Genomic DNA, 14,411 nt, shown 5'->3' with positions numbered 1-14,411 from the left:
AGTTCGATCATTCATTCTTCCATCTTATGCTATATTGTGAAAATTCTATCACTGCAGCAACTGATTTACTTTTCCTACTTATTTCATCATAAGTTATTCATGAAATTACTTCAACAAACATTAAAATAAATACTGCTGTAGATATCACATCGTAATACAGAAACAAAAATATGCACAGATTGACACAGTTATTTTGGACTAATGTCCCCAGGAAAACCCAGTGTGGGAAAATCGGTGCAGTAAGGGAGGATTTTATTATTCAACAATTTTCTTCTACAACAGGTTGCCAAACTGGCTTACCCACAGATAGACAAACTTCCAACACTTTCCTAAACCTAGCTTAGGCCCTACTGACCTCTGTTACAGCTTGAAACCCTTTGCATTAGCCTGAAACCCTCTGCGTCAGCCTACTGAGGCTCTACGCAGCCTCTTTGGGCTTCTGCGTCACTCCTGCTGCCTTTGCGTGGATGATGCAGGCCTTTTTGGCTCTGCGCAGTCTTTGCTGCCTCTACGTGGCTTCCTCTGGCTCTGCGTCTGCCTCTTTTGTGCTGATCTCCCGTCTCTCTGTTTCGTACTTGCTACTTCCTGACTGCTTTCCAGACCACTGGTTCAATTTCTCAGCGAGCCCCGCTCCAAAAATTGAACTGACTGGTCTCCCTCAGTGTGTTCTCCAAGTGCCCCTCAAGCCTCCTCTTATACTTTTTCTATTGACATCTCAACGACCGAGATTAAGTCCCTAACCAATGGCTAAGATTAGATCTGGCTTGATCCATGTCTTTTTGGACCATTCTAACACAGATTCATATTAATACACATTAATATTTTATTTTCCCTAAGTTTAGACTTAGGAACTCCATTAAAAATATTAATTATTTTAATATCTCATGATCTGTTTAGAATCTTCCTAAACCCTTTTTGGGTATTGGAGATCTCATGTGCCCCAACCTCTCCACCAAATTTCGTGGCTAGAGCACATCCGATGCTACCCCAAATCAACACTCCCTCTTAGCGAGGACTTTGCTCTAGCAATACTCCTCACTGAGTATTACTTTGATCATCTGGCATTGGTACTTATGTTGATGCTAGGCCTCCTTGCCCAACATCCTCTGCACTGCTGCACCTTGTGCTGCTACCCATGGTTCTGCCACTGCCACTGCTGCATCTGTACGACAATTCCCTCTGCATCCGTGCTGCTGCTAGTCCTTTCTCCCAACATTGCATCCACACTGTACCTTCCTCTGCATCTGTGCTGCTGTTGGTCCTTTCTCCCAACATTGCATCTGTACTGCAACTCCCTCTGCATCTGTGTTGCTATTGGTCCTTTCTCCCAACATTGCATCTGCACTGCAACTCCCTCTTCATTCGTGCTGCTAACACACTACTTCTGAAAGGGGTTCTTTACCATCCCTATCTTTTCCCTGAAGTAGTCAAATTTTGACTTTCCAAGGGCCTTGGTGAGGGTATCTGCCATTTGTTCCCCTCTAGGAGTGTAGCTCAACTGTTCAGCTCCACATTGGACACAATCTCTGACAAAGTGACACCGGATATCAATATGCTTTGGCCTATCATGAAATACTGGATTCTCAGAGAGTTTGATGCAACTCTGATTATCACACATGATCCTGGTCGCCTCCATATTTCTTCTGAATAGGTTTATCAGCAGTTTTCTAAGCCATATGGCCTCAGACGAAGCTGTGCTTGCTGCCATATATTCTACCTCAGACGAGCTCAAAGCCACGGACTTCTGTTTCCCATTGCACCAGGAGGTTATTCCTGTTCCAGTGTTGAAACAGTACCCAAAGGTACTTTTCCGATCCACTAAACTTCTTGCCCAATCTGCATCAGTAAATCCACTCAACCTGATATCCTTCCCCTTGTTGTACAAGAGCCCATAATCAACTGTTCCTTGTAAATACCTGAGAACGTGCTTCGCTGCTGCCCAGTGAGCCCTCTTTGGTTCCACCATGAACTGACCGAGGGTGTTGACAGCGTAGCAAATATCTGACCTGGTATTGACTAGATACATCAGGGACCTTATGAGTTGTCTGTATAGGGTGGGATCGACATCCTTGTCTTCTGATGCATCAATCTTCTTCCAGTTGGTGATCATTGGCATAGCCATAGGTCTATAGTCTCCCATCCTGAACCTTTTCAGAATTTCTGTAGCATACCTTCCTTGCCCAAGGAAGATTTCTCCTTTCTGCTACCAAACTTCCAACCCTAGAAAATAGTGCATTCATCCCAGATCCTTCATATCGAACTCTGTGGCTAGATTATTCTTGCAGTCTTCAATGAGTCTGGATGATCCTGTCAGGAAGAGATCATCCACATATAATACTAAGGTAAGTGGCTCGCTCTTTACGACCAGATAGTAGGGATTCGGATCCGCGTCACTCTTGACAAAACCCATCTTCTGCAAATAGCCATCTATTCGACCATACCACGCTCTTAGTGCCTGCTTCAGCCCATACAAGGCTTTCTTCAGTTTGCATACATGGGACTTCTCATCATGAGTTTCGAAGCCCTCTGGTTGTTCAATATATACTTCTTCTTCTATTACCCCGTTCAGAAATGTCGTCTTGACATCCATCTGATGGATCTCCCATCCCATCTGGGCTGCAAGAGATATCACGGTCCTAATAGATGTATACCTGGCTACCGGGGTGAAGGTTTCCTCATAGTCAATCCCTTCTTTTTGAGCATACCCCTTAGCCACAAACCTGGCCTTGTATTGTTCAATACTGCCGTCCGCAACATATTTGATCTTGTAGATCCATCTTGAACCTACCACAAATTTGTCTTGAGGCCTTGACACCACCTCCCAGACATCGTTTACCATTATGGAGTTATACTCCTCCACCATCGCATCTAGCCAGACTTGATGCTGAGCTGCCTCCTTCAAGCTGGCAGACTCTCCATCCTGAGCTACTAACGCCTGATACTTGTCTGGCTTTTTTCGCTCCCTTTTACTGTTCCTTGGCTCTTCGATGAAATTCTCCGCATCACGCAGAATCTGACGAATTTCCCTACTGGTTCTTCCTTTGCCAACAGGTGCTTTTGTTTGCTCCTCTTCCTCATCTTGAGAATCTTCCTGATCTGAGGAAGGATTCTTTACTTCCGTTGGTTGAAGAGGCATGACCAACGGATCCTCTTTCGATTTCTCCTTGGAAGGCATTTCACGTGAACTTCTGAATGCTTTGTCCTCCATGAACTTTACATCTTGTCGTACTACTACCTTCCTGCTCCCTGGAAGATAGATCCTGTATGCCTTAGCGTTCTCACTATATCCTGCCAGATACCCCTTTTCTGCAGTCTGATCCAACTTCTTCCTCTTTTCTTCGGGTATGTGACAATATGCCAAACTCTCAAATATCCTGAAATGACTGACTTCAGGTGTCTTCCCAGTGAAAACTTCTTTGGAGTAATCTTGCCCAATGCCTGATGAGGAGTCATGTTCTGAACATAGATAGTTGTGTTGCATGCTTCTGCCCACAGGAATTTTTCCATATCCTGATCATACAGCATGGCCCTAGCTGCTTCTACAATAGTCCTGTTTTTCCTTTCTGGCACCCCATTCTGCTCCAGATTGTAGGGAGCTGTCCACTCTCTTTTGATGCCCTCCTTAGCGCAAAAATCAGTGAAGTTCTTATCGACATATTCTCCACCATTATTTGAGCGCAAGACTTTTATTTTCTTACCTGTCAAATTCTCCACTAGAGCCTTGAACTCCGTGAATTGACTGAAAACCTCATCCTTGGTTTTCAAAAAATAGATCCAAGTTTTCCTCAAGTGGTCATCAATGAAAGTAAGGAAATACTTGGCACCGCTGAGAGCTTTGATGGACATAGGTCCGCAGATATCTGAGTGTATCAGTCCTAGTACACTCTTGGCCCTGTGGTTGCTCCTAGGAAATGCTGCCTTGGCATACTTTCCTAGAGCACCGCTGAGAGCTTTGATGGACATAGGTCCGCAGATATCTGAGTGTATCAGTCCTAGTACACTCTTGGCCCTGTGGTTGCTCCTAGGAAATGCTGCCTTGGCATACTTTCCTAGAGCGCATCGCCTGCATACATCATCTCATTCCGTACTCAGATTCGGAACTCCTGTTACAGTGCTCCTGAGAATTCTCAGAGCTCCATGGTGCAAGTGACCCATCTTTTTGTGCCATAGTTCGTTCAAGTCTTTGTCCCCATGATTGCCTATTAGTGCTATTGGAGATTCTAGTTGTAATCTGTACAACCGATTACTTTTGATCCCGATCTGCACTTTCTTTTTCCAGCTCGGGTGTTTGACGTATACCTTTTCCTTGATGAAGTAGACGTCATAGCCCTTGCCTTGTAGTTGTGACACGGAAAGTAAGTTCATCCCGAATCCTGGCACATGTAGCACATTTGTGGCACGAAACCGCTCTCCCGATTCTGTCTGAAAAACTATGGTACCCTTTCCTACTGAAGTACACTTTGCCTTGTTCCCCATGGTGATCTGAAAGTTCATCTTCTCTTCTCGATATTCTGAGAAACACTCCCTGATTCCCGTCATATGCCACGAGGCTCCACTGCCTATATACCATACTTCTGATGATGCAGCACTAGTCATGCATGGCACTTCTTATAACAACTTGGAAGCCAACATAGAGAAATCAAAATCTCTCTCTCTTGTGCAATCTTTTGAAAATCTGTGTGAGTCCCCTGAGGTGGATGCCTCTGCATCGTGGTCTCGATCCATTACTGATTTTCCCTTTCTGTCTTTGATTACTTCCTCTGGTACCATGTGAAAATTCTATCATTGCAACAACTGATTTACTTTTCCTACTTATTTCATCATAAGTTATTCATGAAATTAATTCAACAAACATTAAAATAAATACTGCTGCAGATATCACATCGTAATACAGAAACAAAATATGCATACATTGACACAGTTATTTTGGACTAATGTCCCTGGAAAAACCCAATGTGGGAAAACTAGTGCAACAAGGGAGGATTTTATTATTCAGCAATTTTTTTGTACAACAGGGTGTCGAATTGGCTTACCCACAGATAGACAAATTTCTAGCACTTTCCTAAACCCAGCGTAGGCCCTATTGACCTCTTCTACAGCTTGAAACCCTCTGCATCAGCCTACTGAGGCTCTGTGCAGCCTCTCTGGGCTTTTGCGTCACTCCTGCAGCCTCTGCGTGGATGACGCAGGCCCTTCTGGCTCTGTGCAGTCTCTGCTGCCTCTACGTGGCTTCCTTTGGCTCTGCATCTGCCTCTTCTGCGCTAATCTCCCTTCTCTTTGTTCCGTACTTGCTGCCTCCTGATTGCTTTCTAGACCACTGGGTCAATTTCTCAGCAAACCTCGCTCCAGAAATTGAACTGACTGGTCTCTCTCAGTGTGTTCTCCAAGTGCCCCTCAAGCCTCTCTTATACTTTTTCTGTTGACATCTCAATGGTCGAGATTAAGTCCTTAATCAACGGCTAAGATTAGATCTGGCTTGATCCATGTCTTTTTGGACCATTCTAACACAGATTCATATTAATATACAATAATATTCTATTTTCCCTAAATTTGGACTTAGGGACTCCATTAAAAATATTAATTATTTTAATATTTCCTAATCTGTTTAGAATCTGCCCAAACCCTTTCTGGGTATTGGAGATCTCATGTGCCCCAACCTCTCCACCAAATTTCATGGCTAGAGCACATCTGATGCTACCCCAAATCAACATATATTGCTATTGGTTTTCTTGTGGATGTATTTTGGTAATAAGCAAATTAATATTGTGTATTGCAGGTGAGCACTCATATCTAAGTTTACATTCTTGCTAATCGAGTCCATTGATAATCTTAACCCTAATAAGAGTATTCTTGTGGTACTCCAAAAATTACTAATTGTGTTTAAGCTATCTATCTTGTGTATCAAATTGACACATTGGCACTATATTACTGATTGGCATTTATGGTTATTTAATGAGCAACTGTATATCTTGATCTTGACACATTCTAGCGCCTTCTATCTTATTTCATTAAGTAATTCCACTTTTAGTGAAGATTGTCATTACATATTGATCTAAGTACTTCATTGTGCTAAATTGAATATCATTGTAATTTAAGTGCCTAAGACATTTAACAATCTCTCTAACAGTGATCTCTCACCCTGCATTTGCATCTTAGGAATAGACTTGCATTTAATTAACTTAACCTCCAAGCATAAACTTGGTTGAAAGACTCTTAGGACCACCTCCCTTATCTAGCTTGCGAAGTCTAGACCACCTTTAGTGGTTAACACCGTGACCTTGTAGTCGTCAAAGCCACAGTTTTGTGAAATTTTTTGAATATAACAAACTAGAAAGCCTACTGTAGTAAACTGATTTGCATTACCTACTTGTGTTCTTCATTTTAACAAGTTATTTTCAGAATTATTTAGAAAGTATTAATGCAAATACATTGCAGCCTACACCAATATACAGATCAAGTACTGAAAAATAAATGAAACAACCACACAAAGGACACTCCTATTTTTGGACTAAACGTCCCTGGAAAAACCCAATGTGGGAAAACTGGTGCAACAAATATGAGGGTTTTATTATTATGCAGATTTTTTAATACAACTGGGGTGCGAAATTCGGCTCACCCAACAGAGAATAAACCTGACAGAAGTACCTCTATCCGGAGACAGATATTTTGGTGGATCCAGCAATTGGATGAACAAACCCCACAGGTGACAGCACTGTCCCTAGTGCTGTGCAGCGATGGCTGCTCCTAGCTCTGCGCTCGAACTACATCACCTCCTTTAGGAGTTGTGTAACCCTCCCGGTGAGCCTTCCCAGCGCAGAAATCGATCTGCTGAATTGATGCTTAATCTGCCTGACAGAAAGCTCAACATTGCCTCTATGTGACTGTGTTAGCCCTTCAGACTCTGCGTCACCCTCCTGGAGTTGCGCTGTCTCTCGTTGGTGCTGCGCTGCTTCTCTACTATGTATTCTCGGCCTTGGATGAAAATCCCACTGCCGAATTGCCCCTCTGTTGTAGAAGCTCATTTCGAAATTCTCAGCAAACCACACCCCAGAATTTCGATCTAGCTTAGCTACTTTTCTCATTGTGTGTGTTCTCCAACTGACCCCAAACCTCCTTTTATACTTTTCCTGTTGAGAAATCAACCACTGTGATCTAATCTCTAATCAACAACTAAGATTAAATTAGACTTTATCCTCGTCTCTTAGAAGCTTCTCACCCATATTTTCATTAATACCCATTAATATTTTAATTTTCCTAAGTTTAGACTTCGGAACCCCATTGAAAATATTAATTATTTTAATAAAATACATTCTAGGTGGAATTTCACCAAACGATTTCTGGGTCTTGGAGATCTCATGTGTTCTAGCCCCTCCACAAAATTTTGGAGCTAGAGCACATCTGATGCTACCCAAAAATCAACACTCCCTCTTAGCGAGGAATGTGCTCTAGCAATACTTCCCAGCAGAAGTATCACACTGATCCACGACATCGGTCCTCTGCGCTGCTGATGCTCGGCCTGCTACCCTTCATCCACTGCGCTACTGCAATCTGTATTGCTACCCATGACACTGCCACTGTCACTGTTGCATCTGTACTGCAGCTTGCTCTTAATATGCTACATCAAGCTGCCCATAACACTGCCACTGCTAGCTGCTGCATTGCAACTAAGTTACTAAGAAGTAAGCAACTGAAAGGCCACCCAAAAGCTGACATGCTGGTCAGTCTGGATGCCCCTTGACGCTGAAGCTACCTCTGCTGCTAATCTGTGCTGACCCTCTGATGCTACTACACTGCTGTTGTATCTTGTTAAGTTATGGTATGTTCTATGCTTATAATAGTTTACTTCTTTTTCTTATTATATTCCACCGATTAGCAATCACATGTACATAAAGTAAACTGCGATAGAACATTAAACGATCGACAGAAAACAAGCCAAGACAAGAGACACAAGATGTGGCGGCTAGCCAGGGACAAACCCCACAATGTGTGGGGAAACCCTTTGATCAAATCTTCTTTTATCTTCAATAATTTAGTAGAGAGAAATAGTACAATAAATCTGATTCATATCAGCAGTAGCAAACCCTAGATCAATAGTATCAACATTAGCGGCTTCATTATCAAACTAGAGCAGACGATATCTCACAAACCGACCGTCGGATTGACTTCATTCCACCACCAAAAGTTTCGGCTTCCAGATGAGGTTCAGATGAACCTACAGCGCAGTTCAGATGAGGAGATCTTCTAGGCCACGCAAGTCAATCTTTACTTCTGCAGTTGCAGCGTCAGTTTCAGCAGTTTCTGGCTTCAAACTAGGGCAGTCGATATCTTGCAAACCGTTCGTCGGATTGACTTCATTCCACCACCAAAAGTTGCGGCTTTCAAAGGAGGTTCAGATGAACCTATAGTGCAGTTCAGATGAAGAGATCTTCTAGGCCACGCAAGTCAATCTTTACTTCTGCAATTGCAGCGTCAAATTCAACAGCGTCCGGCTTCATATGTGTGAGAGAGACCCATTTCAGTGCAGTAGAGAAGAGACTCATATCTGCGCAGTAGAGAGAGAGAGATGTGATGAGATGAGTGAGTCCAAATGAGGAAAAGTCCTCTTATATTTATACACAACGTTGGTGGGTGAATAGATGCGACTGTTGGGCTTCTGAGCCTACATGAGTTGTAGGTCGGCTTGATAATAATTCCATAATCAAAATAAATTCATATCTCCATGAATACTTATTGGAATCGGATGATCTTTATATCAATCTTACACCTCTCGACGAGAGGAATCTAATAAAAATATTATCAGCCATGAATAAGATGACCCACATGAAGTTTTGCCCTGGTTGCCAATTTTAACACTCCCTCTCAACCATGGAGAACTTCATCTGCAATCTGCCTATCGGTCGTTACTATTCATCCATCAAATGCACTGCCTTGTACAGCCTGACCCTTGCCCTGCTCTGCTCTATTTTGCCTGTTCTGCTTTGTCTTGTTTTGCCTTGCACTGATCTGTACTGTTTTGTTCTGTTCTGCTTTGCTCTTGCATTGTTTTGTTCTGTTCTGCTTTGCTCTTGCATTGTTTTGTTCTACTCTGCTTTTGTCCGAATTATGAAGAAGAAGAAATGATCAAGGATGTATCATACTGACTCAAAGTCAGTCTCAGAGTATATACCACTGGTCCCAGACCAGTCTCAACCAACCCAAAGTCAGCGTCGTAGTGAGTACAACTCCAATGGTCCCAGACCAATATCATCCTCCACTGACTCAAAGTCAGTCTCAGAGTATGTACCACTGATCCCAGACCAGTCTCAACCAACCCGAAGTCAGCGTCGTAGTATGGTACAACTCCTACCACTGGTCCCAGACCAGTATCATTGATCCCAGATCAATGGAGGTCATCCTAGCGTAGGGAGTACGGTAGTTACAACGATGCGTCCATTGGTACTACTATGGTCCCTAACTTCATTTCCCTGCTCATTGATCAGATGAGAGGTACTTCCCATGAGTCCCAGACTGCATGGGTAGGATGCCTCGACAGGAGAACTAATCAATCCTGTCCTCACAGGAGAACACATCAATCCTGCAACAATTGCCATGGAGTACACATCAATCCAGGCCTCACAGGAGAACACATCAATCCTGCTACAATTGCCATGGAGAACACATCAATCCAGGCCTCACAGGAGAACACATCAATCCTGCTACAATCGCCGTGGAGAACACATCAATCCAGGCTGCCATGGAGAACACATCAATCCAGGCCTCACAGGAGAACTAATCATCCTGCTACACAGGAGAGCGAATCATCCTGATCCACAAGAGAGCGAATCATCTTGTCCCACAAGAGAGCGAATCATCTTGTTCCAGTGTGCACCACCAGGGGAGGGTGAGTCACCCTGTGGTCATATGTTGCTCCAGTAGGAACCGCAAGCCCTCAGAGCTCCCGGAGCTCAATGTATGCAACATGCAAGACCCTTGTACAAAGGTTTCTTGCCGACTCCAAGTTGTTTGGGAAAATCACAGATTAGATCTTTCCTTGGGGCTTTGACAAGGTGTATCAACCTGTACATCATCTTAATGTGATGGAGCTTCCTTGCTCATCGACGTACCATATCCCAGATGATGTCTATCTGCTGGAGCAATTGACGAATACGGGATTCCTCAATAATCGAATCCCACCTCTGGTTGTTACAGAGAATCACAGTGGTATCCAATGTAAATCCAAACAGCTCACTGAAGAGCTTTCGCAACCAGACTGCCTCACACGAGGTTATGCTAGCAACAATATATCCTGCTTTGGCGGTGCTCAAAGCCACCAACTTCTGCTTCCTGCTCATCCAGGATATCGAAGCAGATCCCAAGGTGAAACAGTACCCGAAAGTGCTCTTACGGTCCACCACACTGCCTGCCCAATCAACATCAGTATATCCAAGTAGTCTCACATCTCCGACAGTGTATCTTAATCCATGAGAGATTGTGTCTAGAAGACATCTCAGAAGATTCCTGGCATCAATCCAGTGAGGCTCAACCAAATATGAGCTCACAATGCTAACTGCAAAACATATGTTCGGACGGAGGTTTACCAAGAACATCAATGCAAATGAGTTTTTGAAACTCAGAGGCATTTCCCAAGTCTGGTTCGACATAACTACCATATAACTTCTAAAAGTTAAGATCCTCGAGGTAGTCACAGGCTTGCAGTCCATCATACCGAATCTTTCCAATATATTTACCACATATTTTCCTTGAGATAGGAAAATTTCCCTTGGCTTCTGCCACACTTCAAGTCCTAGGAAGTAGTGCATCGGTCCTAGGTCTTTCATTTCAAATTCAGAGGCCAGCTCCCTCTTACATTTGTGAATGAGAGGGTCTGCACCTGTTGGAAAGAGGTCATCCACATACAACACCAGTATAAGAGGCTTGTCATCTTCAACCCTAAAGTAAAGGTTAGGATCGGCTTCACTCCAGCTTCATCAAGTAGCTATCGATCCTCTCAAACCATGCTCGGGGTGCTTGCTTCAACCCATAGAGAGCTTTCTTCAACCTGCATACATGAGATTTTCGATCATAAATCTCAAATCCTTCGGGTTGCTCCACGTAGATCTCTTCTTTGATCGAGCCATGCAAGAACGCAGTCTTGACATCCATCTGATGTAGGTTCCATCCTTGTGAAGCGGCAAGGGCTATGATCGAGCGGATGGTCGTATATCTGGCAACAGGTGCAAATATCTCATCATAGTCTATACCTTCCTTTTGGGAGAAACCTCGAGCAACAAAACGAGCCTTATACTTTTCCGTGCTTCCATCTACTGCATGCTTTATCTTGTAAAGCCATTTTGAAGTAACAATTGTCTTGTCTAGGGTCTGGGAACTACTTCCCAGACATCATTCTCCATAATAGACTCATATTCTATGGTCATAGCATCCTTCCATAGTTAATGCTTGATGACATCTGAGAATGATGAAGGTTCATTTTGTATGATCGTGCTCATGATGGTCAGGTATCCCTGATACCTGTTAAGTTTCTTACTTTGATGGAAGGTTCCTCGGGGTGCAGCATGTCCTTCAGCATCATCAAGTATCCCCCTAAGCCATGAAGGCCTCTTCCTAGAAGAGGAAGGCTCATGTGGAGGAGGATCAATCGGATCCATGGGTTCTTCTACATCAGGCATTGATTCATCATCCTTTTCTTTCGGTTCCCTGGCGTCGGCTTCTTGAGAGCTCCTCAAAGTCGGAAGATTGATCACCTTGCGATGAACTTTTCTTCAGGAGTCTTAGAACCCAATGCTTGATGAGGGCATCGATTTTGTACATATACGGCGGTGATTGTAGTTTCAGCCCATAGAAACATCGGAAGTCTTTGATCATGTAGCATGGCCCGAACAGCTTCCATCATCATGCGGTTCTTCCTTCCCACCACACCATTCTGCTCAAGAGTATGTGGTGTAGTAGTCTCCCTCTTAATGCCAACCTCAGGTATGCCTGAGTGAACCAATTGTAATATATCGGAGGTCTTGCTTTGACTTGAAGGGAATGGTCCCCTTTTGAGCTTTCCTTCGGCACATCTCGGACATACACCTTCTTTCTCTACTTGGAATTTAGGCATCCCTGTTACCATCTGTCTTACATCGGGTAGAGCTTTGTAATGAAGGTGGGCAAACCTCCGATGCCAAAGTTCGGACTGAAGCATTGTGTCACAAGACATGACACCTAGCGGACTTCCACCAACTTGATATAAAGAATCAACTCGAAACCCAAGAGTGAAAGCATCTTTAACATTATTTTTCCATATGCATACCTTGCTGAAGGTTACCTTATAGCCTTTGTCTTCCATTGCCGAGATGGATACCAGGTTCTTTTTGAGATCAGGTACATATAATACATCTTGAACTTTCTAGCCTTCTTGAATGGTTGTCCTCTTCCTCGATCCCCAGCTCTCCTCTTACCTTTGCTGTTGAATTTGTCATTCCTTTGATTTGCCATCAAAGGGATTTTGATCATCGTCCCGGTGTGAGTCCTTTCTATCAGGGCATTCCCTAGCATAGTGACTTGCTTTATCGCAAATGTAACATCATCCTTTTCTTCCACCCTTAAATCCAGCCTTTCTTTTCGATTTAGACCTAGAATTATTTCTTTTCTTAGCATGAGAAGAAAAAGCAGCAGGAGGACCTTTAGGCAAGGGCATTTCCTGCTCTTCTACCCTTGTTTGTTCTTGAATGCATCTAGCCATTAATTCCTCGAAACTAGGAATTACATTATTGTTCAGAAGAGTAGTCCTGAACACATACCATTCAGATGGTAATCCTCCGAGAGTTGTGAGTGCCATTTCTCTGTCAGTAATGGTTTCCCCAATAGATAGGAGATCGTTCTTGATCTCGGTGATTCTTAAGAAGTATGCTTGCATACTTTCATCTTTACCCTTCTTATTTCTAAGAAACAAAACTTGATTTGCATCATTAACTTTAAATAAACTCACCAGTCTGTCGTAGATTTCCTTGGAGGTGTCTAGATCAGAGATGTAGGTCACCAAGCGCTTGTCGATAGAGTCCCGGATGATCTTCTTTGTTTTGACTTCTCCATTTTTCCATTTGTTCCAGGCAGCAGCAGATGCATTTGATGAAGGCTTAACAATATTGCCTCTTACATGGTCCAGCACTCCTTGATCTTCAAGGGTTAGATCGATAGACATCTTCCATCCGTGATAGTCAGCTTTCTCACGGAGCTTGTCTTCGGCAGGAAAGAGTGTTGAAGACCCCATAGTTCTTTTAGCATAGCCTTGCCAATCTTCTCTTCAATGATTGCTCTTGTTCTTGCTCGGGCTTTGTCTTCACCTCAGCTCTGATACCATGTTAAGTTATGGTATGTTCTATGCTTATAACAATTTACTTCTTTTTCTTATTATATTCCACCGATTAGCAATCACATGTACATAAAGTAAAGTGTAGATAGAACATTAAACGATCGACAGAAAACAAGCCAAGACAAGAGACACAAGATGTGGCGGCTAGCCAGGGACAAACCCCACAATGTGTGGGGAAACCATTTGATCAAATCTTCTTTTATCTTCAATAATTCAGTAGAGAGAAATAGTACAATAAATCTGATTCATATCAGCAGTAGCAAACCCTAGATCAATAGCATCAGCATTAGCGGCTTCATTATCAAACTAGGGCAGACGATATCTCACAAACCGACCGTCGGATTGACTTCATTCCACCACCAAAAGTTTCGGCTTCCAGAGGAGGTTCAGATGAACCTACAGCGCAGTTCAGATGAGGAGATCTTCTAGGCCACGCAAGTCAATCTTTACTTCTGCAGTTGCAGCTTCAGTTTCAGCAGTGTCCGGCTTCAAACTAGGGCAGTCGATATCTTGCAAACCGTTCGTCGGATTGACTTCATTCCACCACCAAAAGTTGCGGCTTTCAAAGGAGGTTCAGATGAACCTACAGTGCAGTTCAGATGAGGAGATCTTCTAGGCCACGCAAGTCAATCTTTACTTCTGCAATTGCAGCTTCAAATTCAACAGCTTGCGGCTTCATATGTGTGAGAGAGAGAGACCCATTTCAGCGCAGTAGAGAAGAGACTCATATCTGCGCAGTAGAGAGAGAGAGATGTGATGAGATGAGTGAGTCCAAATGAGGAAAAGTCCTCTTATATTTATACACAACGTTGGTGGGTGAATAGATGCGACTGTTGGGCTTCTGAGCCTACATGAGTTGTAGGTCGGCTTGATAATAATTCCATAATCAAAATAAATTCATATCTCCATGAATACTTATCGGAATCGGATGATCTTTATATCAATCTTACATCTCTCGACAAGAGGAATCTAATAAAAATATTATCAGCCATGAATAAGATGACCCACATGAAGTTTTGCCCTGGTTGCCAATTTTAACATATCTGCTTTGTGCCTT

General features: G+C 43.2%; 1 protein-coding gene across 1 annotated transcript in view; it reads left to right on the top strand.

The window, feature by feature from the left end:
• LOC149231270 (pentatricopeptide repeat-containing protein At4g21190-like) overlaps window positions 1-14,411 on the top strand; it is a 262,019-nt gene that overhangs the window by 130,947 nt on the left and 116,661 nt on the right. The gene's annotated exons all lie outside the window — the stretch shown is intronic.

Source organism: Pinus tabuliformis, chromosome J (genome assembly GCF_031772625.1).
Source record: "Pinus tabuliformis cultivar Carrire ecotype Pingquan chromosome J, CPIR1, whole genome shotgun sequence".
Lineage (NCBI taxonomy): Eukaryota > Viridiplantae > Streptophyta > Pinopsida > Pinales > Pinaceae > Pinus > Pinus tabuliformis.
The sequence above is the reverse complement of the archived record's forward strand: the minus strand, read 5'-3'. Positions and strand labels throughout refer to the sequence as shown.